At 30.9% G+C, this 26,989-nt stretch overlaps 1 protein-coding gene across 1 annotated transcript in view; it reads right to left on the bottom strand.

The window, feature by feature from the left end:
* The window catches only part of LOC118186510 (uncharacterized), a 157,914-nt gene extending 134,607 nt beyond the window's left edge, over positions 1–23,307 (bottom strand). Inside the window, exon 1 of the mRNA XM_085807154.1 lies at positions 23,003–23,307. The gene's annotated coding sequence lies outside the window, so the exon portion shown is untranslated. The remainder of the gene's footprint in view (positions 1–23,002) is intronic.
* Positions 23,308–26,989: the final 3,682 nt, after the last annotated feature.

The raw sequence follows: 26,989 nt of genomic DNA, 5'->3' as shown, positions 1-26,989 counted from the left end.
AATGATTACATTTATACATTAAAATTGTTTGCATATATTAATAACGCAGAAAGCTTAAACATTGAGAAGATGAATGAGTATTATAACCCACTGCCACATTGTGCACAGCAAAACAAAAATTTAAATCGATCACATTGTGTTAAACATTTCTGTACTCTGAACAAAGCGTTGACAGCACTGCGCATTTCACATCAGTAGAGCTAACTATTAAATAACTATTAATAACCCCAAGATTAATGTTCAAGATATTTCATTCAATAAAGCTTCAATTAAGTTTTTTCCGTTCTATTAAGTTAACACTATCCATGCGCATTTAAAATTTCAAGTAAAACATTCCGTTTTAGTGCATCAAATATATGATAGGCCACCAGTGACACTTCGCTGTTGTATCATATTAAATAATGGTGAGCCCACGAAGGGAAACTAAAGCATATCTTTTATGATACGTTGACAGCGAAGAAGTTAAAGCCTAGGATTATGGTAATAAATGTTATATGTAAGAATTTCATGATTTTAAAAAGTAGAACTGGAGAATTATTTGCACATGTTCAAATAAACATCTTAAAATATTTAGGAAAAAATCAGACGTCAATAAACCATACATGTTCGTAAACCATTAACATGAATAATTTTACTTGTTTTCATTATTTTAGTGGTAAAGATTTATCTTTGAAGACAAAGAAAAAAAAATCTACTGTAATACCAAACAGCTGCTATATTATTCAGTGCAAAGCATAACTCAATCCAAGAGCAAGAGAATTACAGGAAAATGGAACGAAACATAATTATAAAAATTCACAAGTAAAAGTTTGCACTATTATACCTTAAATAGATAAAAAGTTATGAAAGAAACAGTTAAGCAAAAAAGAGATTTATCTGTGATGCAAGGCATATAATACTGAAATACTCACGCGCTTTTATTTCCTTTGCAGACATACTTTTTGTTTTAAACCAGCTGCGCGTTTTGTTATAATTATGACCTTAACTGTAAATCAGGTCAAATACAAAAGAGCTCACCAAGAAAGATGATAAAAATGCTCTATTCTTCCTTAAGAATCACAAATTTTTGTCTTAGTAACAATAAGAGGAAGATTTAAGAAGTAAGTTGTCACCATTGATCTACAGTGGCGGAGTTATTATTAAAAGGAAATACAATCAGTGGGCTCTTAGCATTGCCATCAACGACATAAGTTCACATGGGCTATTCCCCCCTCCCCCCTGTAATACAGACATTAATAATAAAAAAAAAAAAATTAGAGGTTGGGGGGAGAGGCTGATGAGAATAAAATAGTAAAAAACAGAAAATAAAAAATTCTTGATCTTCACAATTTCATGGTTCGCATACAACAATCGTGTCCGGGGCCACAAATAACTTTTCAGAAAATGAAGGTATAGACTACAAAAAACAAGCTGAAATCTTCTCAAAACTTATACCAAACACATGCAGTTGGGTTGAATTAAATAAATATAAAAAATGTCGGGGGAAAAGCGTTCTGTATTACTGAACAATAGAAAACTAGTCTAGAGGATCCCCCCTCCTTTCCCCCTCCGACTCCGTGTAATTCGGTTGCTTTGTAGTCTCACTGGACGTCATGGAAGCCACTTTGCTTTTCAGCATCAATCCCTAAATCTGTTGTTCTCTAAAAAAGTTAAGAAGGCGGAGGGGGGGGGAACTTTCCTAGCGTTAAGAAAGATATTAGGAGCTGTCTGTTGCGCTAGATATTGTTTTTGGCCAATGGAAAGTGCTGAGGTAAATAAACAATAAATATTAGGTAGCTTAAGAAAGAAAGAAGAAAAAGAAACCTGAAAATAATTTTTTCACACCGGTCTGTGATTGTTCTGGCTAGGATGTGGGACAAAATGTTTAGCTGTTAAATGGGAAGGGGGAATAAATGCACATATAAATGTTTTGATAAGAACATGCGCATTTATAAAACAGAAAAGTCATTTTTCTATGCACTTGTCTATCAGAACATCGATTTCCATAAACTAACGAAATCTTGATGAATATTTTCGTGCAGCACCAAAAAAAAAAAAAAAAAAAAAAAAAGTTAGACATAACTGATTATCTGTAAGTCATTGGCCATGCTGATCTGAGGTTTTTTCAAGTTGAAATAAAAGCTTAAGTTTGTATTTATTATTTTGACTTGACGTATTCGAATAAAAAATTACACATGATAAGCTTTCGATGCATTTATTTATTTATTTATTTATTTATTTTTTTCTGAATTCCGCTAAAATTCAGGAATCTGATTAGTTATTCTAAAAGAACAACATTTTTAACACTCAAGCGAAAAATTGCTTTGAAAGTTGAAGACATAGATGAGGTACAGATGCATATTTAAAATATTAGTTTTATTGTAACGTTTCACTAGTGGGTATTTCATTATACCAGTGGAAAAAAAAAAAAAGTCATAAACTTCCTTGCGCAAATGAAGGCTCTTATTAATTTTTATTATTTCATTCATGTTCTCGCTTTTGAAGGTTTTCTGCGCCTCCCTTTTTCTTTAATCACAATCAGACAACACATATGACATATGTTACCTTGAACGAATAATTTTAATAGCAGTTCCAGAAAATCTATATTACAGAATACGTCCCGCTTTTCTAAATCTTCTGTTTACCCCCACATTCCTAGTATATGAAAATAAAAGCAACATCGCTTTTAAATTCATCGAAAAAGAAGGAAAAGTTATTTGCCTCTAACGTGAAGAGAAAATGTCAGGCTAATAACATTTAATAAAAACAGATTTAATGCATCCTAAAAGTACACTTTGATTCTAGATTAATAAGTGAAGCAAAACAAATTTCAATCTAAAATTTTTTATATATATTCAGTACGCATGTGTAAAAACTGTCATTTCACTCACTATCGAATTTTCTAACCGAAAACATAACATTCATTATCTACATACATAGGCTGGAGGGAGGTAAAATGTGTTATAACCTAAATTAGAGAATAAATTTTCTATGATATTTGCCTCTCACCAACACATACACATAGGTAAAGGAGGTAATGTCTTGGCCCAAAACCTCGATAGTGACTTCAGTGAATAAGCACGAATTAGGATTCCCACAACACGTTTTTACTATTTTTACAATGATGTCCGTCTGTGTTTATATGTGCGTGAACAGTTTTTCGCCCACGAAAATTCTTATATCGCACTTTTAAAAATTTCTGTATTCAGTGTGTTTTAGTTTTCTGCATTTATATAAAGAGTTGATTATATTTTGGGTAAACAACAGGAATCGGTACTTTTCTTGAAGACCATAACAGTTTTTATTGGAAAACCGAAATTGATACTTTAGTTGAAGAACATAATAGTTTTTAAAGAAAAATTATATTAAAATTTAATCCAAAACTTTCAATTTTGGTATTTAATACTTTCATATCGATTGGAGCAACATATTAAGAATCTGGCTAAAACACATAAACCAGAAGTGATACATAACTTGAAGCTGTGAAGAGATCTTCAGGAAAAACTGCATCCGGAACTTCCCAGGTTTGTTATTTACGACTCGTATGCGATTGAGAACAGCATGCTACATTTTGACTATATGTGATAAAACAGAAATGGTACTTCTTAACAGATTTTAGTAGAACAATATAGAATGGTCAGCTTTAGCTAACAAAATATTATCCAAAAGATCGTATTACAGACCTTTCTATTAATTGGAACAATGAATTAGATATGGTTTACAAAAGAAATGATACTTTACTTAGGCTCGTTCCTATTTATAATATGGAATTCGCTGGCCACATTAGAGTTTAGATTTAATATATGAACAACTGACTGAGGTATACCCTCCCTTTGTTCTGTTCAAAAACTCTAAAATATCTAGTTTCAGGCTGGATACCGGATTTAAAAAAAATCTGAATGAGAATTATTTTTTTCCAGAGAACAAGAATGCGCCCTCCATTTTTAACACCTTGTATCTCATTTATTTTGAATGCTGTAAGAAACTGAGTTTTAGAATTTATTAAAATTTGTTATGACATCTAACAGATATTTTACTAATAAAATTATTTAACAAACACTTTTTTTTTTAATAAAAAACAAACCTTCGTTCAAAATCAGTAGTGTTTCAACATTTTAAACGAAAAGTTTTATATATCAATGAATGTCGACACCTACGCAATGCTTCTTTAGCAATAGCTACCTTCCCCTCTCCCTTCTAAGAAAAAAAAAAAAAAAAAATATTTTGTAACATTACCGCAAATAAAACAATTTTATACCATCAGGCAATAAAAATTTTGTGCAACGTTGATAAAAAATAATTAATTAATTAATTACATGAGTAAAGCGAAATATGTTATCATTTCACTCAAACGTGCTAACTGATACAACACATCGAATTTGCGTTAAGCACAGTTCTTCTGTAGGGGACTCAACCATGAGTTTTATTATGTAAAATATCGCATATAACACGCAAAAATATACTGAGGTGGAGTTTAAAAAATTCAATATGTGTAAATTAGATCCTCCTTCCCTCCATATAAAATGTCAACATAGTTATTATTAAAAAAAGTGGACTGAGAAAATACGAAAAGTAGTAAATTTTGTGATAATAAGCTATACGTTTATTATTAATTCTGATAACTTGATTCCAAAGCAAACGCGAAAAGATGCTGCATTGTTTTTATTATAACATATCTATATTTTTAATTTTATTTTGATGTTTATTTAATCATCACTCCCATCACTTTCCTGTTTATACTAGGACGTTAAAAATCCTAAAAGTGGGAATTTGTAATTAATACAGTTCGCATGCTTCGAATAACAAAAATCACCTTCACCAGACAATGAATAATAATAATTTAAAAAAAATATTCTACCATACTATCCATTTTTAGCTGCTTTATAATACTTGTTAAAAATTAATGTAAAAGTGCGCTAAAAGTATTTAATAAAATGCGTAAAATGGAACTAAAATAAGTAATTAAATTATCTTAATGGGATGTAAAATAAAGTTTCCAAGAGTTATTGCCAACGTTTATCCATTTCCCTCGATTAGAGATGATACAGGCACATTTAAATTTTAAACAAAAGTGAACCCATTTTCATTAATCTAAACTTTAACTTAAGTTAAAAACAATCTACTCTGGAAGAACATGCTTTATCCGTCGTATTACACTCCAAAAACGTTTATTAAAGAGGTAGCGGTCTTAAAGTGACAATGAACATTACCATTTAAAAATGAATGTGCCCATTCCTCTCACCAGTTACCCGAAGTCCTTTGAATCTGTCACTTGTGAAACCAATCTAAGTTAATAAGTTGTAGCGGGTAGCCGAGTGGCAAAGAATTTTAGTCACGTGGTTTGATGCTCAGTGGCGCCAGTAAACAACGCGTAAAAAGCTTTTCTATAATTGCTTTCCGAAGAAGCGTGAAGCAAGTGACTGTCAAAAATTTGGTCGTTGGCTTCTTTAACGGTGTTTTTATAGGATCCATTTCCTGCGGGTGGCTGGCTTTTATCTAAAGCATCTTAGTCGATGAGTTACGAAGAATACAGGAAGAAATAAATCTGGGAGGATAAGTACCTGAAGATGTTGAGTAGAAAAGGCGTAAGATTCGTAATAAAGTAGTTATGAGTTCGCTGCATTTATTCACCTTTATGTTCCCCTTTAAATAAGCATATCGCGTCATCTTAAAATTGGTTAGGCATATTAAAAAAATTTCTTCATATAAAACTCAGATCAGAAATTTGTATAGTAGTTGCGATGCCCAATCTTAAATTCTGAAGCCAAGAGAAAAAAGTATGCATAAGGAATTTGTTACATAGAGACGATCACTATTTTTTTTTAAACATTTTGATTGTATTTAAGCCTAGATGCATACATTATCCTAATTAGAGTAATGAAATTCTAAAATTGTAATAACGTATGAAACATTCAGGGAATTGGCAAATAGAAAGCTTTAATTTGTTAATATGTTAAACAGTTCAGAAGAAAGAACATTAATCAAATATGTCTGGGGAGAAACAAGTTAAAAAAAAAAAGAACTTAAGAGCTCCGTCATCTGAGTAAACTACAGAAAATTTATTCTCCTTACCCGTATTTACAACAAACATGAATTGTGATGTTAATCTCGCTTTTACAAACGTATCAGAGCAAATTTCTTCTTATATTATATAACTATAATACGAAAACACAACTGTTATTACGTCAGTTAAGAATGCTGCATAATTATATTTTGCATCAAGATCACAAATGTTAATTCCCATGTCCAGATTATCATTAGCAACTGAATTTCACAAATCACTTCTAATGTCCAATTCTGCTCCCGTTTATTAGCAATTTTTTAGATGGATAAGATGGAAAGCTAGTCTGTTACGCGAAGGCCCACAGAAATAATGAACACATTGGTTATAAACTTAAACTTTATATTATAAGTAGTTTCTCCTCATTAACTTAAGAATAATGTAAACTTAAGCTGTAAGGACTAGCTTACAAAACTCACTTTTTTAACTAACTCGTCTTCTATTCAGACTGTCCAAAGACTTGCCGCTCTGTCCATTAAAACAACTACAAACTTAGGTTTTAAAAAAAACCTTTTTATTTAAAACTTTGAATTTAACAAATGCACGACCTGTGCTTACAGAATAATCTCCATAGCTTGCGAGCTTCAGTCAACATAAAGTGTAAATTAAAACTGGAAATAATTTAAGGCTGGAAATTCGCAAATGCAAAATCTTATCAAACGTTGGCTCAACCTAATGTAATTTTCACTAGCAACTCGGCTAACAAAAGGCTAATGCTGGACTAAGGTTATTCTCAGAGCTGGGAGAGGAAATAGCACAACAGTTAGCATTGTTGCGAAAGATCTCTTCCTAACACACACACACACACACACACACACACACACACACAAAAAAAAAAAAAAAAAAAAATTAAATTTCTTCATAAATATTGCCATATCTTCAGGGTATTAATATAAAATTCAAGGCATAGGTTCTTAATTTTGAATTATTAAAATCATTCAGCTTTTAGTAAGCGAAACCTGTGAACCGAGGCAAGAAGTTAAAGAGATTTTTTTAAGAATTACAAACATAGGTATAAATTGTATGAAACAATAAAGCATCTTCTCTTCAAAATGCCTTCTGGAAAGCCAGAAGAGAGATACAGATAGAAGCTAGGACAGCACATCTGTAATACTGTAGATGATTGAAGTACTGCTGAACACAGCCAAATGTGAAGTTTTTGCCTCAGTTTTGAGGGAGAACAACCTAGGCGGGAGCCGAGGGTCTCTCACCTTCTTCACCTTCACAACCTCTCGAAACAACTTTCAGCTCGCCATGTATTTTGAGTGCCCCTTGCCATACAGACACTATGTGCCTACAAACATCCATTCTCCGGGATTCGAACCCCGGTCTTTGGGTAAAGCAGTCAGCGTAGTTAACCATTATAACAGCTGGGCAAGCGAGAAGACAGTTTATGCACTGATGAAATTAGCAATCCATATTTGATATTCGTATTATATGAAATTTTCGCATATGTTGAAATGCGAATGTTGAAATAACCCATACAAGTACATTGCACACAAAATCAAAAGATCAAAAATTTTTTGAATCATATTTAATTCCTCGTAACTGTTTAAATTTATAACAAACAATCAGCGCTATTTCTCAGTTTGACTTTCTTGACACTGTAGATTATTGTACATCCCTCTGTCCCAAATTTAAAGCACATCGTAGAAACATTAGGTTATTTCGAAGCAGGAGAGATGAAAAATGAGCAACACCTTCGCCGGGACTCGAACCGCGGGCCTCTCGAATACGCGCCGAGCGTGCTGACCACTACACTACGAAGGCATGCTAAGAATGCGGGAGAAATACCTTATAATATTAAATAATTTCTTTTGGGATTTTATTTCAACATTTCTCAATTAGCTTTTCATGAATATATACAGTGGAACCTTTGCTCTTACGTTGTTTCTTTCCAAGATATCCTAACAGGGCAAAATCACATCATTCAGTAGTAAGAAGGCTCAACATCTAAAGGCAATGTTTTATGAACTGAAAGTTTTTATTTGCGAGAAATCTTAAAAGAGCATGAAATTGAAGGATCTTAATGAAACACTTCATTTTTATTCGTGTACATTCTGGGTAAATCACATTTTAAAAACATTTAAATTTTTTGTTAGATAATATTCTGAATTGATTTTGAGCTCTGAAGCTAGTTAACAGAAATAGCCTTCCAAACAGTAACGTGTCTAAGGATATGCAACCAAGGCAACAACTGATATACCTAACTGAGGATTTTTAGTTTAATTGGGTAAGATTACCTCATCTGTTTTCGTTGAGCTTGTAAAGAAATTATGAACGCCGTTTCCTTACTTTCAAGGGTTTATAGCTCAAATGAAGGTATTTGAGTTTTCTTACGGTATGTTCTCTTCAATATATATTTTAATAGTCCTGTTTTGAATTCCATGTTTTGAACGATTAAGGGAAGTGATGGGATTCAAAAGATGATACTACTTTTTTGAAAAGGATTTTGAACCATTTTACAATTCTGCCAAATATTTAAAAATTTATAAATTAATAAATTCACATTTTCTCAAGTTTATCAAAGATATGATTTCCATATGAGCAAATCACTGAAATTTATTAATTTATTTTCAGTATACTGGCCTTTCAATCAACGTATTATGGAAGACAGTAAATTAAAAAAAAAAATTAAGACGGCAAATAATATCAAAAGGAAGCCCTAGCTTTTTTTTTTTTTTTTTTTTTAAGTTTCCTTGTACGAAGTAAAGGAGGTATTGTAATCTTGAAAAATTTCGCGATTACAATACTTACAAAATTTTGTTTAAATACGAAATTCATTATATTTCATATACTCATACATTTGAAAAATACTTCACACATTTTCATATTCATCCATTCGAAAAATACTTCTGTTGAAATACGAAATTTATCATATTTAATTAGAAATATCCATTTTGACAGTTCCCGAATCCATTTGGAAGATTTTTTTTTGCGTAACATCTCGACGTGCAAACAGAATAAAGGACTGTTTTTCTTAAAAAGGCTTTTAAAATGGATTTAAAGGGGATTAAAAAGGCATTCTTTACGGCATCTGTATGTACGTACGTATGCATATATGTATCTTGCATAACTAAGAAACGATTAGACGTAAAACGTTGAAATTTTACATATAGAAACAGCTATAACATCTAGTTGTTCGCCTTTCTTTTTTTATAGCAATCGACATCGACGGTACCAAACATATATATATATTTCAATTATTTCAAAATTTATGTCATTTTCAACTTGCCTTGAGGGATTGGTAATTCCAGTTAGAATAATTCGAGGAAATAACTTTACTTAAAATTCAGTAAAAAATTTTCTATACTTAAATAAAGCATAGCCGTATAAAGAAGTCATGTGATGTCCACATCAGGTTTGTTTTATTTATTTATTTATTTATTTAATTCTAGATGCAGGCACATAAGTGTGACAATTGCTTTGAATAATTTAACAACTGGTTACTTTTTTCACATTTCACAATATTATAGAATAATATCACAGAATTAAAAATGCTAGAAAACATATTTTTTGTTTCATGAATTGGTACACATTAATACTGCTTTAACAATTATTAAAATTTTACCTTTGCTTGGCATTAACAACAATCAGAATGTTTAGTACATTTTTAAAGCAAAATTAGCTGTCTTTGGGAAGGTGATCTTTTCTTAAATAATGCTATCATGTATTGCTCTCTACATAGTCTTTTTTCTCTGTTCCGTCTCTTAAAATGAATCTAGCTCGTATTAACGGAAAACAAAATAAAAATTTGGTTAATTATTAAATTTCAGGATTTATTATATTTTCCATAAAATGCTGTGAATTAATTGGAAATGATTCCCTTAAATTTATTCAGGCACGAAACTGCCATATTTCTAAAATTCAAAATATTGGATATAGAACATGACTATCGTAATTGCTTATCCCTTGTACTGTGAAGGTCTACTAAAGATGCTTCATATATTAATTCAAATTGTATTTCTTAGATACTGGCAGACTTAATTTATTTTTTAAATTTTATAGAAAGAAGACCATTTTGAATCTTACTTCTGAGGTATTAAAGTGGTTATTGATATTTCTAGAAATTAATTAATCACCAAATTACGAAGACAGTTTCTAGCGTATTATTTTTAGCGTATGCTTTACATTTCAGGTTAAAAATCATTAGTGTAATCTCATCATTTCAAAAACGTTAAGAGTGGCTAGGATTATTAATTTTCTTTGAAAATCTTTAAGCTACTGGACTGCACAAATATACGTTAACAAAATTTTTGTATTATACATGTGTTTTCGTGTAACGATTGATAAATACTTTAAGGAGTGAGGTACCTTTAAAATATCATAGTATTCACAAAATGCAACACATTTTAAATCTTTATATCTGGTTCACGAGCGTGAAATTTTGTATAGTTATTTCGATGTTCTTAATAATGTACTTGTTATTTTTATTTTAGATCCCACGTTTTAAAATATTTTTAATAAAATACCTTTTTTATCATCCATATAATATTGCAATATATACTGCTCGCACGCAGCATTATATAAACAAATCAGTATATTTTTAGCTGATTTTTTTTCCTCCGAAGTAGATATATGAAGTACAATTCAAATGACCTAAGTTAAAAATAACAGAATTATATTTTCTTTAAAAAAAAAAAATATTTTACTTATTTATTTTTGCAGCTCCAAAATCGATTATTTTTTTAGCATAATTAAAGATAATTTCCAAAATTTTTAAGTGAGAAGCATAGTAGTTGCTGCTTTTAGAGTTTATTACGTAGTTATTTTGAGTTTATAAAGTTATTTATTTTTTAATTCTGAACCAATGGTTTCAGTGAAATCGTGCACATAAGCAAAAAAATTAAAAGTTCAGAGAAATGAACCATTCGAGCAGGAATGGACACTATTTAAGATAAATCATGTCAATTAATCATGAGGCTGATTGATTGTTTCTAGCAGGTTATGCGGAAGTGTCACTTGTCCATAACTGGTTACACCTGTTAGAAAATCCCACCTTTTCGTAGGGATGATATGCGCAAATGTCACTTGTGCTGAACTGCCATGTGCGCAAGTATCACATCATTGATTTCTGTGTATATATGTGACAGACACTATGGTACTCGTTACAGATGACGCGAATATGGCATTCGCAGTTTCTGTATGAAAACACTAATATTTCTCATAATGCCCATTTTTAGTTATATGTATTTATTTACATGCAGTTCGTGTTTCTGTATAAATACAGTAATTTTAACAATGCAGTAAGAAAGCTGAATAAAAAGTACGTTTTACGTCTCAGCCGCTTTCTATCATAGGATATTTTTTTAAAATTTGAATATTAATAGAAATGCAGTGAGGCCTTTCTAAGATGACTGCTCATGTTCCGAAAGATTTTGCTCTTCTTATGAGGCGATCTTCTTAGAGAAGATGAAATGCTAGAAAAATTATATAAAATTTACGTTGTAAATTTTGTTCAATAATTTGAAAATACTTGCTATTTACTAAAATATTGATCCACATAAGTTGTTTTTTGTCTTTCGTGTCTTCCTTTCCTAAAACAATCTGAATTCCATGAAAAAAAAAAAAAAAAAAAAAAAAAAAACGTCTTATTTACGAACTATCTATCAAACACTTTTCTGTCAACGTTCTTTGTGACAGATCACAAGCAGCAGCTTCAGTAAATTTTAATCGTACTACTGAGTTTAATGATTTTCTTTAGTGCTTTGAAGACATTCTTAATCTTAAGAATTTAGATTAATCCAAGATTCTCAAAATTTAAATATAAAATCTCACGCATATACACTTGAGTTTTCAATCCTGAAATAAACCCGAGAGATACACAATTACCTTGAAAGGTACTTTCTCTCTCGTTAGTGATGTAATAATTACCTTCGAGGTATAATTGGAAGCATGATTGGCTCGCGATTGGGACAACTGGAGTCCGAATCCAGGCATGGTCACTACACATTTTTCATGTTTCCTGCTTCGATAAATTTAATGACTCCACAACTTCAAAAGTAAAAAATAAATAAAGAAAGAATGAAATAAAGTCGTATTCTCAGCGTCAGTTAATGATCGATTTGTATAGCATGCCAGTAGCATAAATAGGAAATAGAGAAAGTAATATAAGCAGTTTAGGAAACTGAGGAATAATTTAAAACGTATTAAATCGCAAAGAAAGTTTATAAGATGAATTACTCTACGCTTAGATAAGGCTAAAATTTCTGTTTCAGAAATGTATAAAATTATATTTCCATTAAAACGAACTTTGCTATTGAAAATACATTTCTCAAATTGCCTACATATTGAAATATTTTATATTAATACATAAAATAAGACATTTTGATGGTATTTAATAATCTAGGTCAGGTTATAGACTAGTTTCTTACAGAAGAATATTATAATTATCAGTACAGATTTTTTTTTAATCAGGTACAGATATTGATCACTCTTAGAGGTCTTAAGTCTCACGAGCGTTAGTCTTCACGAGAGAGTTCATTGCACTAATAATTGAAAAATTTAGCATTTCTAATTGGAAACATTTAGCATAATAATTGGAAATAATAATTGGAAAAATTTAGCATCAAAAATAAGACATTTTGATGGTATTTAATAATCTAGGTCAGGTTATAGACTAGTTTCTTACAGAAGAATATTATAATTATCAGTACAGATTTTTTTTTAATCAGGTACAGATATTGATCACTCTTAGAGGTCTTAAGTCTCACGAGCGTTAGTCTTCACGAGAGAGTTCATTGCACTAATAATTGAAAAATTTAGCATTTCTAATTGGAAACATTTAGCATAATAATTGGAAATAATAATTGGAAAAATTTAGCATCAAAAATAAGACATTTTGATGGTATTTAATAATCTAGGTCAGGTTATAGACTAGTTTCTTACAGAAGAATATTATAATTATCAGTACAGATTTTTTTTTAATCAGGTACAGATATTGATCACTCTTAGAGGTCTTAAGTCTCACGAGCGTTAGTCTTCACGAGAGAGTTCATTGCACTAATAATTGAAAAATTTAGCATTTCTAATTGGAAACATTTAGCATAATAATTGGAAATAATAATTGGAAAAATTTAGCATCAAAAATAAGACATTTTGATGGTATTTAATAATCTAGGTCAGGTTATAGACTAGTTTCTTACAGAAGAATATTATAATTATCAGTACAGATTTTTTTTTAATCAGGTACAGATATTGATCACTCTTAGAGGTCTTAAGTCTCACGAGCGTTAGTCTTCACGAGAGAGTTCATTGCACTAATAATTGAAAAATTTAGCATTTCTAATTGGAAACATTTAGCATAATAATTGGAAATAATAATTGGAAAAATTTAGCATCAAAAATAAGACATTTTGATGGTATTTAATAATCTAGGTCAGGTTATAGACTAGTTTCTTACAGAAGAATATTATAATTATCAGTACAGATTTTTTTTTAATCAGGTACAGATATTGATCACTCTTAGAGGTCTTAATTCTCACGAGCGTTAGTCTTCACGAGAGAGTTCATTGCACTAATAATTGAAAAATTTAGCATTTCTAATTGGAAACATTTAGCATAATAATTGGAAATAATAATTGGAAAAATTTAGCATCAAAAATAAGACATTTTGATGGTATTTAATAATCTAGGTCAGGTTATAGACTAGTTTCTTACAGAAGAATATTATAATTATCAGTACAGATTTTTTTTTAATCAGGTACAGATATTGATCACTCTTAGAGGTCTTAAATCTCACGAGCGTTAGTCTTCATGAGAGAGTTCATTGCACTAATAATTGAAAAATTTAGCATTTCTAATTGGAAACATTTAGCATAATAATTGGAAATAATAACTGGAAAAATTTAGCATCAAAAATAAGACATTTTGATGGTATTTAATAATCTAGGTCAGGTTATAGACTAGTTTCTTACAGAAGAATATTATAATTATCAGTACAGATTTTTTTTAATCAGGTACAGATATTGATCACTCTTAGAGGTCTTAAGTCTCACGAGCGTTAGTCTTCACGAGAGAGTTCATTGCACTAATAATTGAAAAATTTAGCATTTCTAATTGGAAACATTTAGCATAATAATTGGAAATAATAATTGGAAAAATTTAGCATCAAAAATAAGACATTTTGATGGTATTTAATAATCTAGGTCAGGTTATAGACTAGTTTCTTACAGAAGAATATTATAATTATCAGTACAGATTTTTTTTTAATCAGGTACAGATATTGATCACTCTTAGAGGTCTTAAGTCTCACGAGCGTTAGTCTTCACGAGAGAGTTCATTGCACTAATAATTTGAAAAATTTAGCATTTTTGTCTCAAGTGATTTTAGATGAAAATCTTAGTACATTTTGAAGTGCAGCAGACGGTCGTTTTTACCAACGAGCAAATTATATTGCCAATTTTGTATTCTGTAGAAAGACCTTTCCTGACATCTTTATCTCAGAATTCATTGAATTACTAAACTTCATTTGGAGTCGATGCCAAAAAAATTTTGAGCTCTGCTAATCATCTCAAATGGCATTCAGTCGTTCATTTAAATTTCCTTCCCTTTGAGTGTTCTGCATAGAAAGTGAAGCTGAGAATTTCCTTAGATTTATTATTATTTGCAAATATGCATGCGTTTCACAAATTACTTATATATATTTGAAAATTCTATACTTTCGACTAAATTGATACAATTTTTTTAATTACCCTAAATTTAATCAGTATTTAACTGAATGAATTTTTAACTAAAATTTCATCAATAAACACGCATCTCAAATACACATATCATTATTGCGAAGTCTTCACCTTGATAACATTGCATTTACACACGAAGAAACAACTCAGAAACTGATTACTTAGTAAATTATGTAAAGCTTGGATTTTAAGGTATAATGAAGCAATGGCATTTGCTTACACGTTTAAAGAAATTTATGCAATTAGCAACTTTACATAGAATAATATGCATTTTCTTTCATATATTTACAAAAAAAAATCTATAAATAGTCACAAAAAATTTGGATTTATTGGAAATGGTTAAGACATCCTATACATTTAAAACTTTCGAATATCGTAAACGTTATCCTAAAAGAGAAAGAGAGGAAACTGCTTTCACTTCAAATATTTCCGCATTTTTGTATAGCTTTTTAATATCATTGGAAAGAGAAGTTAAATTTTTAGATTCAGGTTCATAGCTTAACATTATAAAGGAACAAGCATTTTATTGCAGTCAAAAATGAATTTCAAATAGTGTGTTTCTCTTTATTGGCTCAATTTTAACAGCAAAACTAGATATATATAAAAGGAAAATTATGATCTATAGTTGAATTCCCTGAATTTTCTCAACTGCTACATTTTTGTCAGAAGTTTATCACAGGAATGTCGTGATGAGGGAGAAGACCTAGTTAGATTGCTCTATTTCTTTCGATGCCTATGAGCACAAGTAATTAGCTTGGAACTAAAGAAGCATTATAGAATACATTATTAATACTGAAACTCATATTTATAAATTATTTCAAACTATGAATAGTGCAATCAACGTCGTTACGTGAGATGAATATTTCTAATTAAAGGCCTAGAGTGGTCGAGTGAATAAAACCACTAAGCACTGGCATTATGACTCAGGTTCAGCCCTCGATAAGCTGCCTACATGAGTGTTTTCATAATTTTCCCTATGTATAACGTTAACATAAATCAGTTTCTCTTAGAAAGACCATGATGAAGGCTTTCTTCCCTTTACGGAGATAGACTTCGTGCTCTCTGCCGTTTTCCATTAAACCAACAAATTTCTATTTTTAGTAGATGGCGTTTCGTTAAATTATTCTCCACATGCACAGATTTTGTTCATTGAATAGTTTATTTTGAAATTAAGAAGTTTCATTCGGCTCTGGAACTGTCTCTCGGTATTGACAAATAACGGAAGAGGACTTGATTTTTTGTTAAAATGCTTTTATCTTATTCCAGAAATTTAAGAAACCTGAGAAATGATTCAGAACTAAGTTCTGATTTACATTTTGGAATAGGATTACTTTTCAATGCGTTTTTTCGAGTAAATTAGTATGAAAGATTAAAGTTGTTTATAAATACAGTAAATAAATAAGATAAAAATACTAGCAGAAATTGAACAGTAATAGTAAAAACATTTTTTTTTTTCATTCGATATTTACGGAATTTTTTTGTATTCCCAAAATCTCAGACGATCCTTTAAAATTTGAGAAAATAATAACAGAAATTCTCATTCCAATAAAACTGCCACCTTCTTTATTTATATAATTTATGCAAGCTTATACTGAAATAAAAAATTTCTTTGAGTGGCATATTAAGAATTGATAGAACAATTTTTCTTTATTAAATGAAAGCACAAGTAGGCATGCTTCGTGATTTAAAATAGAATAATATTAGAGCAAATTTTCTTCCCACCGTTTGGTATTGCTTTAAACTGACACAGTTATAAGATTTCGAAATTGGCATAATGTAACATATTTTGCCATCCTTAATTTTAAGAAAACAAGTTATAAATTCTTGATGTGAACTACCAAAGTACATTAGTTCCTAATTTTGATCTGAATCGAATATTAAAGTTGTTCAATGAAGAAGTAAGTATTAAGAAATATTGAAGTAATATTTCACATAGCAACTACTTAATGTGTATGCCGCCTAGAAGGTAACGTGGTTAGGAAAGCCTACTGCGATACCGAAACACGCGGGCTCAAATCCCGGAGAAGATATGGATGTTTGTAAGTATATAATGTCCGTGCGGCATGGGGCCACTCTAAACATGCGGCGAGCCGAAAGTCTTCTCGTGTGGTTTGGTGGAAGGGGAAAGGGTGGAAGACCCCCTGGACCACCCCCGATGTACTTTCTCTCAAAATTGGGGTGTAAAATAGAAGTTCAATATGTCTTTCGAGTAGACTCTGGCCAAAAATCTTCCATGTAATATGGACACGAGAACAACTACTTAATGTGTATGGTTTTAAAGAACTGATACCATTAAGGAAACGCAATAGATGCACAGGCATATGGATACAGGATTTGTACAGACATACGGCTATAACAATTACTGGTAGTTCGGTCCGAGCTCGACCTGGGCAAACGATCAGCTGCTTAGATATTTTTCCCGGTTGTCCCTTTGTGTAACGAGCCCATCAGCGGCCGAGCGGTAAAGACGCTGAACACTGGTAGTTCGGTCCGAGGTTCGAATCCCGCGAACGGGCTGGCTGCATGGGCGTTTTCGTGGCTTTCCCCATGTGTAACGTGTATACGAGCCAGTTTACATTAGAAAGTCCTCCACGAAGGCATCCCTCCCCTTAGGCAGATAGCCATCGTGGGCTTTGCCATAATTGAATAACCCATAACCGTGTGACGTAATATAATTGATTTTTCCTTAGAAAGTCCTCAAAGGCATCCCTTAAGCAAATAACACTCGTGCACTTTGCCGTATGCAAATAAATATATAACCCATTGACGTGCATCAAAAGTTTATACAAAGATTTGCTAAATCTTTTTAAATGGACACAGAAACTTTAATTTAAAGAGGCTGCATAATCTTGGCTAAAAACTAAATTGATATAATTAAATTATAACATTAATTAATGATTAACATTAGGAGTGTATGTTTTCAAAAGCTATGTAACTACTAATTAAATTATATCAATTTGAGCGAAATTCTTAAAACCGCACAATTTTTTTTTTTTTTTTTTTTTGTCGCAGTTTTCTTTTAGGAGTTTATTTCTTTAGACCGATTACTTTCATCAAAAATGTAATGTTGAATAAGTAGCTTTAAGAGAAGACTTTTATTATTTTTATTATTATTATTAATTTTCCTCTTACTTTCCCTGTTGCAGACAAAGAGGCATTTTTTTCCTTTTGTTAAAAATAGACTCTTTGCCAAAGGTAAGATAATAAAAATTTTAGAGGGGTCACAAAATCTGAAGAAATAGTGTTTTTCTGTCTTTGAAGTGCATGGGATTTTGGGGATATATTAAAAACTTTGAAAGTTCTACAAATACGGTGAAATATAAATGCATTGGATGGGGCATGGTTACGAAATAAAACAGATAAATAAATAGAAGTGAAAAAATATTTAAAAGGGTCAAAAATACCTTGTGTAATTATCCTAGACACATTGCCGATGTTTAGGATAGTTTTTAGCACATAAGCATAATGCTAACGCTCTGAAATCTTAATTATGCTGTAACACACTTAAATGAAATGTATAGTAAATTATCTCTGTATGAAATCTTCGTTGATAAATTTTTCAAGATAACGTTAGGTTACATTATTCGAATATGGCAAAACACATGAGAGTTATCTGTCTAATGGATGACTTCGTGGAGACCTTTTTAAGGGGAGCTAGCTCGTGTTTCACGCTACACATGGCGAGAACCACGAAAACCAATTATGCAGGCATCCCGTTTTTCTGAGATCGAACTCCCAGTGTTCAGCGGTTTTAACCCATCTGTCTCTGGTGAGGTCTTGTAAAGATAAAGATGCTGATTTGAGAATGACGTTTAAAGAAACGTATTTCATGTAATAAAAACGTAATTAAAGGAATGATTTATAATTATCAGAATGACGCATTTGATATAATTGCATTAATGGAGAACATATTCGAAATTTTAAAACCTTTCCTTTCGATGATCAGTTTGATCAATATTCAGTGATAATTAAGCAGATTATTTCAAGATAACCCGCAGTGTTGACTATTAATTTTTAGAACATTTTCTAATCATTAATAATGTTCTGAATTATCTAAAGAATACGACAGCTATTTTTATCCAAAAATTAAGAAACTTCGACTTCAACAAAATAATAAGGGCATACATCTTCTTTTATTTCATAATCATCTTTGAAATCCTGAAGAAAATTCCTTCTGAAATTGAAGTGTAAAACAAAAGAAGAAAGGAATGATAATCGTGATGGATGAACTCTTAAGCTTCATCGGTTAACAAACTCGACTTCAAACACGCCAATCCTCTTCCCCTCCCATATACTTTTAAAACTGGAAGAAAGCGCTAACAAGCTTTTTGAGATGACTGCTTCAGCGCATTGTATCTGATTGTCCAATTTATTAATGCAGGTTTAAAAAGAAAGAATAATTTTGGTTTTGCATTTTTATCCTAACCTCAGGTACTATTGCTACACCAAAAACAGTCAAACTCGGTTATAAGGAAGATAATATAAAACGAGAAGTTCTCCAGTTTAGCTCAAAATATGTAATAGAATTTGAATACAAAGAGATCATTGTTCTGCTGTGAAAAATGTCTTGAAGATTATAATTTATACAAATTCTAGAATACTTTTAATTTGCGATGGATTTAGCGAGTGACTGTTATAATGAGAAAACTTCGCTTCTTGATTACTACTTGTTGCAAACGAATTCAGTTATATTATTGCAGTCTGTGATAACAGAATATTCTGTTTCTATACATGTTACCTTTGAAGATTGAAATTTTCGTAAAAACGAGGTATTTAAAAATAATTAATAGACTTGTAGTAAAATTAAACGTAAAATCCTTTCCGCAATTTTAATATATTTAATTTGTTGTGTTGTTATTAGTATTTTATTTAAGTTTATTACTGAGTTGCGCATTATAATTAATTGCTCTGAATGTTACCATCAATTATGGACAGTTTTTCTATTACTGTTTTAAGTCTGCCGTTCATTCTGTCATTTTTAATGTGCAATATTGTTAGTTTCATTCTATATTATAGCTTTGCTTATTACCTTCGTGTTGTCTTTTTTTTAATGCCCAATACTCTTTCATTATTTCAGTTGTAAAGTGAACAAACATTTAATTACCAGTGATAAATTAGTGGTTACTATCATGAAAAGCTTCACTTGGTTCAATACACTTTATTTTGATTTCAAATATCAATAACTATATATGAAATTTTAGGCAGTATATCATATTTATTATTTAACCTGAAATAAAATTGTAAATTATAAAATGCTAGTCACATTATTTTGCAATACAAACTGCATAATAATTTCATATATTTCCTTTTGAAGCAGTCTGCCGCATTTATGATCTGAATTTCCAAAGAAAATTTTTAACTAAAAGATGTTAGATCCTATTAAAATTCACAACTGAAATTTCTGAGGGATGTTCCTTGTAAAATTTTTAAATGTTTTTGATTCTGGGATGTATGACACAGAGTTTTAATTAATTGAAATCATGCAAGTAAAATTGATCATTATAGTTTATCTAACACAACTTAAAAACTGATTATTCTTAGTAATGCATAGCTAAGATTTCTTCTAATTCTATAACATCATAAACTTTGCAGTTATATTTCATGAATATTAAATTTTTCATTAGAATTCTTCCATTTATTGTTAGATATACTTTTTATTTCTCAACATAAAAGACAAAAGGTAACATAAATGTTAAAATTAATATCGTGGTAAATTAGCTGAAATTAATAGATGGTGATTATTAATTGCATAAGCTTTTATCAGTTCTTAAGAAGTATAAGTTTGTAGTTAACTTGGTTCTGTGTATGTGTGACAGAAACAGTTGGGATAGCATTGGATTGCTTAATTTCGATTAGATGCGAGTAAGCGTCGTCCCATTTTTTACTGATGGTCTTTCAGGTCATGAAAGCGGAGGGTCTTACACCCCTTTTCTCCTGCGTCAAATTCTCAAGGCAGAAAAAAATTCAAAGTGTAATTTTTATGATGAAATGCTCTTTGATTTTGCCTGAAGCTGTAAACGTAAACAGCAGGTACATATTTGGAAATGTTTCAGAGCTGCTAATTAATATATATCGTACAATTCTTTTTTTTTTTAAAAAAACATACTGATACAAACGCGTCATTTTTTTAAAGGTAAGAATTGAAGCATGAAGATCCATCGTTATAAATGGAATATAAGAAAAATAATTATTGAGTCTCTGACTGAAAATTAATCAGTCATAATTTGTGTGTTAACAAAATTTAAAAAATTTACTGGTTATTTTTTATTTAAAATTAAGCTTAATAATGAAGTATAAGCCTCGAGAAACTTGAAAAATTTGTATCTTCAGTGAATTGAACTCGTATTTGAACCGAATTGAACCTAGAGCCTAATTCTATTTTTACCAAATCGCACTTATTAAATGGGATATTTCCCCAAAAATAGGAGAGTTGGTTAAATTTTCTATAAATGCAATCTCATGAATAAGAAAGTAATTTAATATTTAGCCTGAAGTTCCAGTTTACTGTTATCACTTGTTGGAAGCACTATAATTGAAAACCCCTTGGAAGGAAATTATTTGTTAGATAATTTAGGAAGTGGAAAATAAAAGCATAACACTAATATTCTATTTCTAGTGTCCTTGGTATTTTGTTTTGTTTGTTTTTTAATTTAAAATCCTTCTTAACAAGTTCTGAGGACATGTAAAGTGCTTTGTTATACAAAGCAACACCAGAGCAATTCTTCCCGACTACTTATTCAATTCTTCCTCGTTAAACCCCTAACGGTTTTGTTTGACACTCTTTAGCCATTGCTTATTCTTAATTACTTCAGTTCTCTTAACGAAGTTGTGGAGGTAATTGCATTAATTTGCAAAGGTACTCCGGAAACTATCGCCTTGGGCCAAAACTATGTACTTTATAATTTTACCACGATAAGAACAATGATTCTTAGTACTATACCCTTTTATTTAAAATTTACTGATTTTTGTCAGTTCGGTGTTATTAGAAACAAATAAGTTAATTATTTCAGAATTTTAGACAAATATTCATTTCAAAATACTAACTTTTAATTATATTCTTAACAATACTTATATAATAACAGTAAAACTGTATTTATTATGTATTAGATCTTGAAAACTATTTACATCTTACATAAGTAGGAAGGTTAGAACTTAGTTTTCACATATAATATAATAAATATTAGTAAAGCATATTATCTCTTGCATACTAAATGAAATATCTGTTAACAAATATTACGTTTGCATGAAAAAGAAATAAGTTAATGTAAAACGCCAAATTGGGAGAGGGGAAGGGATAAAATTTATGTTTTATTTAATTCTACTTCAAATTAAATTTTTTGAGGCGAGGGAGCCAGATTTTACGAATATTAATCTTCTTAATACTTCTATGAAGAGTAAGTCGACAGATTCCAGATGGTGAGAGCTGGATATTTTCGAGTTTTACTGTCTTTAATCGTTAATTTGTCCCTTTTTGTCTTTAATGAAAAAAATTAATATTCGCTGAGATGATGATTTGAAAGACCTTGAAGTTTAACAAAAACGACACTAACGAATATTAAGTAAAATGTTTTTGCAAGAATATGCTTTTATGCTGTATATTTTGAAAACAGGCTAGGAAAAGCCTATTTAAAGCATACTATAAATAAATATGCTTTAAATAGATTTTAAACAAATAAGTGTCCTTTAACTAGTTTAAAGAATAAGAAATGGCGATTTCTTTAAAATGCCTCATATTAAATCTGAATATCATTATTTTTTTAAAACCGCACGTGAATTTTATATTTAATTTTTCTCTCGGATACAGTAAATGAAATTTAGTTCATGTTATTTAAAAACGGAAACTTTTTCTCTTTATGTAGGATAAAACTGGGGTAACTTGAAATCGAATTATTTCTTTCCTGGGTTATGAAAGTGAAATGTTAATTATTAAGTTTTACAGGTAAAACATAATGTATTTAAATACCACTTGCTGTTCGTTCCATTTCCTTTAAAGGCTGGAATGATATATTTTAAATCAGCTTAAATATTCAAGTTTTATTTAGAGAGGAGTGTGTATGTTTAGTATGAATGAAACTTAAGGTATGACTGACTAAAACTTGAAAATTTAAGGCAGTGGGTCTTTCTTTACATGTATGTTTTTTTCATAGCTGCTAAATAAGCTTATGTTTCAAGTGTCATTTTCCTTGTGCAGGAATTACTAAGGAGACTATTTAAATAAATTATGGATAAAAAAAAAAATAACATTTTATAAAATGCTTGAAAAAGCTTAAAAAAGGCTTACGTGTTCTTTCAAGGCCACGCCGGACTTGTTAATAAGTATGCGATTTACAAGAGCAAGCGAGAAGATCCATCATGATCAGGTATCCAGATCACACATCACTGCCAGATTTCTTGAAATCAGCTACGGAACGGGGGAGATTAAATGAAGCTTAGCTGACACTCAGCGTGCATAATGATTTGAAGCATATAATCCTGTGATCAGAAGCGAAACGATTACAAACAAACACTGTTTGCACTGCAAGCTGTCGTCGCACCGTTTCGCTTGTGACCAGGGAAAACTACGATTGAACCGCGACTAGACTATACACTCGCCAGGGTTACCACATTACTTACCACTCGCCAACTAGCAAGTTACTGAAGGGATCAGCCGAGCGGCTTGAAAAGTTTTCGGTCTAGGTTTGGGGGATAAAATGCCCCCGCAAATAGTTGGACTTCGGGGAAGGAGTCGGATGCGGAGACATTTTGCGTTGTGTACCACTTGCCGTATGTCAGAAGAAGGGCCGTATGTCAATAAAGAGAATATAAGAAATACAAATTTTATTTCTAGCAGACAGAAGATACTTAACATTCAAAATAAATAAACATTTTCCTTGCTGACTTTTCAAAATATCTCTCACTTACTAAAAAGGTTCCGAAGCAAAGTGTTTAAGATATATTAATTCTCAGCAGCTAATTCTTCTGAAGAAAGATGATCGACCGCGATTTAAATAAAACTGTTGCAGCATAAAATAAAATATTATAAGATGGCATAACAAAAAATTTTACATTTGGTGAGATTTTGAATTTTTATTTGTATGTAGAAAATATTATGTATAACTAAAAATATGAAAAATACACTTAAGATATTGTTTTTAATTGGGGCAAGCCTCAGTGTTAAAACTTAGTGGCACAAATTACATAAATAAATGGTTTGATTTACTTAGTTATGGAAGACCACTCGAGAGCTATTAAACCAAGGGGAGAGATGCATTCGTAGAGAACTTTCTAAGGGAAATTGGCTTTTATGCACGTTACACAAGGGGGAAAGCCATGAAAACGCCCATGCAGCCAGCCTGTTCCCCGGGATTCAAGCCTGGGGCCGAACTACTGGTGTTTAGCGACTTTACCGCTCGGCCGCTGGTGGGCCCAATACGAAGGCACTCCTTCCCTTAGAACGGTAGCACTCTCGAGTGCTTTGCCGTAATCAAATAAGTACTTACGTATCGTCGCAATCACCTTGGCGCAGCCTGGGACCGAACTACCGGTGTTTAGCGACTTTGCTGCTCGTCCGCTGGTGCCCCCCCCCCCACTTTCAAATAGGATTATTACTTCTAAAATTTACTTAAATAGATAAAATGTTTAACCTTTTTTACTACGTATTCGTCGAAACGTATTACACGAGAAAAAAAAAATCAGATTTATTCTAATTTATGCTAGCTTTCTTTTTTTCTGAAATCTAGAGGTTGGTATCTGCATAAAATTTCTGCCAGTTACATTTTGTAATTCAAGCATATTGACAGCTAAATACTAAATTTTCGGAGTGACATTTATTCAGCTAATTCTGATACCAATTAAGTAATCACTAAATAACTTGCCTTTAACTTAAAATGAGCAGATTACGAAAACTTCTCCGAAAAAAAAGGAGCGAAACTTGAAAATAAATAATAACAACCCATTCTCTTTCTTTTATTTATTATATTTTTCTGATCCATACAGAAAAATACATATTTGTATGTAAATAATATTAAACTTCCTTATTTCTTATTGCAACTTTCAGAGACAGCACTTCATAGCGTTTCGATTTTGATAAAATTTGTTACCGTGGGAGAAAATCGTAGATACTCATCGTCAATCTGGTTTTTCTCTTACAATCTGGTTTTTATTAAATTTCAGCTAAGGGGGGGGGGGAGGGGGGAACTATTCACATAAAATTTAACCAAATTTGTGTCGTCATGTGAGATTATTAAGATTTATATTACAGTGTAAATTAATTAGCTCCGTTTACAGGTTTTCTGGGGTTTACGCATTTTCGTTTTTGGTAATGCAAGTCATGTAAAATTGGACTTCAAAGCAGTAAAACCTTAAACCTTTACTTTAAATTACTCTTATAATAATGCTAATTAATTTGCGGGAAATGTATCCACAGGCAGCGTAAAATTGCTTTGCAGATGCCAGTTTGGGACCACTCATCTGTACAATAAGCTTAATTAAAACTTGAACGCTTCCTAAAAAAGATGAAGAAACTATACTTTTTTTTTTTTTTTTTTTAGGTGAAGGAGCAATTTTGTTACAAAACATTTCGCTCGAATCTTCAGTTAAGCTCATGAATTCAGGAGCTTGAATGTACAAAAGGCAATTTCATTTTAAAATATGGATGTTTCGAAAATCCCAATAAAGTTTAAATCTGTTTTCCGTATTTCATTTAAAGTGTATTAAATAACAATTTCAGAAAAAAATGTTGTAATTATACTTTGAGAATAATACCAAGGTACTCTAACGTAGTAACTCTTTACACTTTTCTGAAATGAAAACGTAAAATTATATTCCGTGATTTGTCTTCTAAGCACCCAACTGAAAATGCTACTATGAGCGTACCCACATCAACACTTACTCGAAACATAGGTTAAGCGGTCCCTGAACCTGAAACAGATACTTCAAGGGATCAGATTTCGGATACTTAAGGGTTTGCTTGTTTATTTGTTGAATCAATTATACTATGACACTCCAGAGCTATTTGTCTAAGGGGAGGGGATACTTAAGGGAGAAACTTACCTTGGGCGAACCGTGTCAGCTCGTTAAGTCTAAGGTAATATTTAACCTTCCCGTTTTTTCTACTTGACTGCATCACTACAGTGAGTTTAACATTTCGAGCGTTCTTAAAATATCAGTTACATATTTTTTAAAAAATCTGATGTGTACACCACATGACTTCCTTGTACGGAATATTAAATTATACGCATTTTTTCTTGCATTTCGTTTAAATTTATTGAATTAAACTTACTTCACCGACAGCGCCTAAACCACAATAGAATAAATGCATTCTTTAAAATTCTCTTTATTTATTTACCATAGCGACACTCTGGCGCTAGGTTCACTTAACGCTATTATATTTCGTTCATATTATAACTCAGACTGCACGAAATTTATATCATTTGAAGAATTATCTAAGCGTTGCCACACGTTCTATTCAAATACTATAATAAATCTAGAACGATGTATAAAAGAAATTAAGCAAGCAAAACAAAAAAAGAAACAGTTTTTCACAGACGATTTGGTATTTCTCATTCAATTAATTCAGTTCTCACTTCGCGACAAGGCAAAAATACATAAAACTCAAAATATCTGTATTAAAAATTACGAAGTAAATCTTAAACACTTATTTTCTCGAAAAAATTCCAGAAAGGATTAAGCATGATTTAATTCGCAATAATAAATGAAAGCGTTATCTTTGTTGTTGCGAAGCTACGTTTCTCTAGATTGGCAACATTGTTCGTGATAAAACTAAAGAATGAATTTTCTTTACACGCCGACTGTTAAATTATATTTCAAATCAACAGACTGCAACTATACAATAAGACAGGATGAAAAAATACAGTAGTCATTAAGGCAATTGTTGAGTTTCTGAAGAAACAATAAAAATTTTCAAATCTAACACAGTATACCCTGTTAATATAGTAGTATGGAAGGTTTTGTAAAGCATCAGCTATTAAAAAAAAAAAAAAAAAAAAAGCATGCAATAGCTGACAATGAAACCAAATAAAAATCAAACAGAACTCTATTACACGTTATGCAACAAAATTAATGAATATGAACGTCTATAAACATTTTTTTTTTTTTTTAACTTGGACCTAATGTCGAAACATCAACTAGATCTTAGGCAACAAAATTAATAAAAATTTATGTTGATAAGTACTTAAGAACAAATAGAACAAAATGGCCAAACTTTCAACTAGATAACCAAACAAAGCATTTGCGTTCTAGAGGATTTTATTTACTTCACATACATACA

Source organism: Stegodyphus dumicola, chromosome X1 (assembly GCF_044657685.1).
Source record: "Stegodyphus dumicola isolate Sdum_Otavi_A_Nest chromosome X1, ASM4465768v1".
NCBI lineage: Eukaryota > Metazoa > Arthropoda > Arachnida > Araneae > Eresidae > Stegodyphus > Stegodyphus dumicola.
The sequence above is the reverse complement of the archived record's forward strand: the minus strand, read 5'-3'. Positions and strand labels throughout refer to the sequence as shown.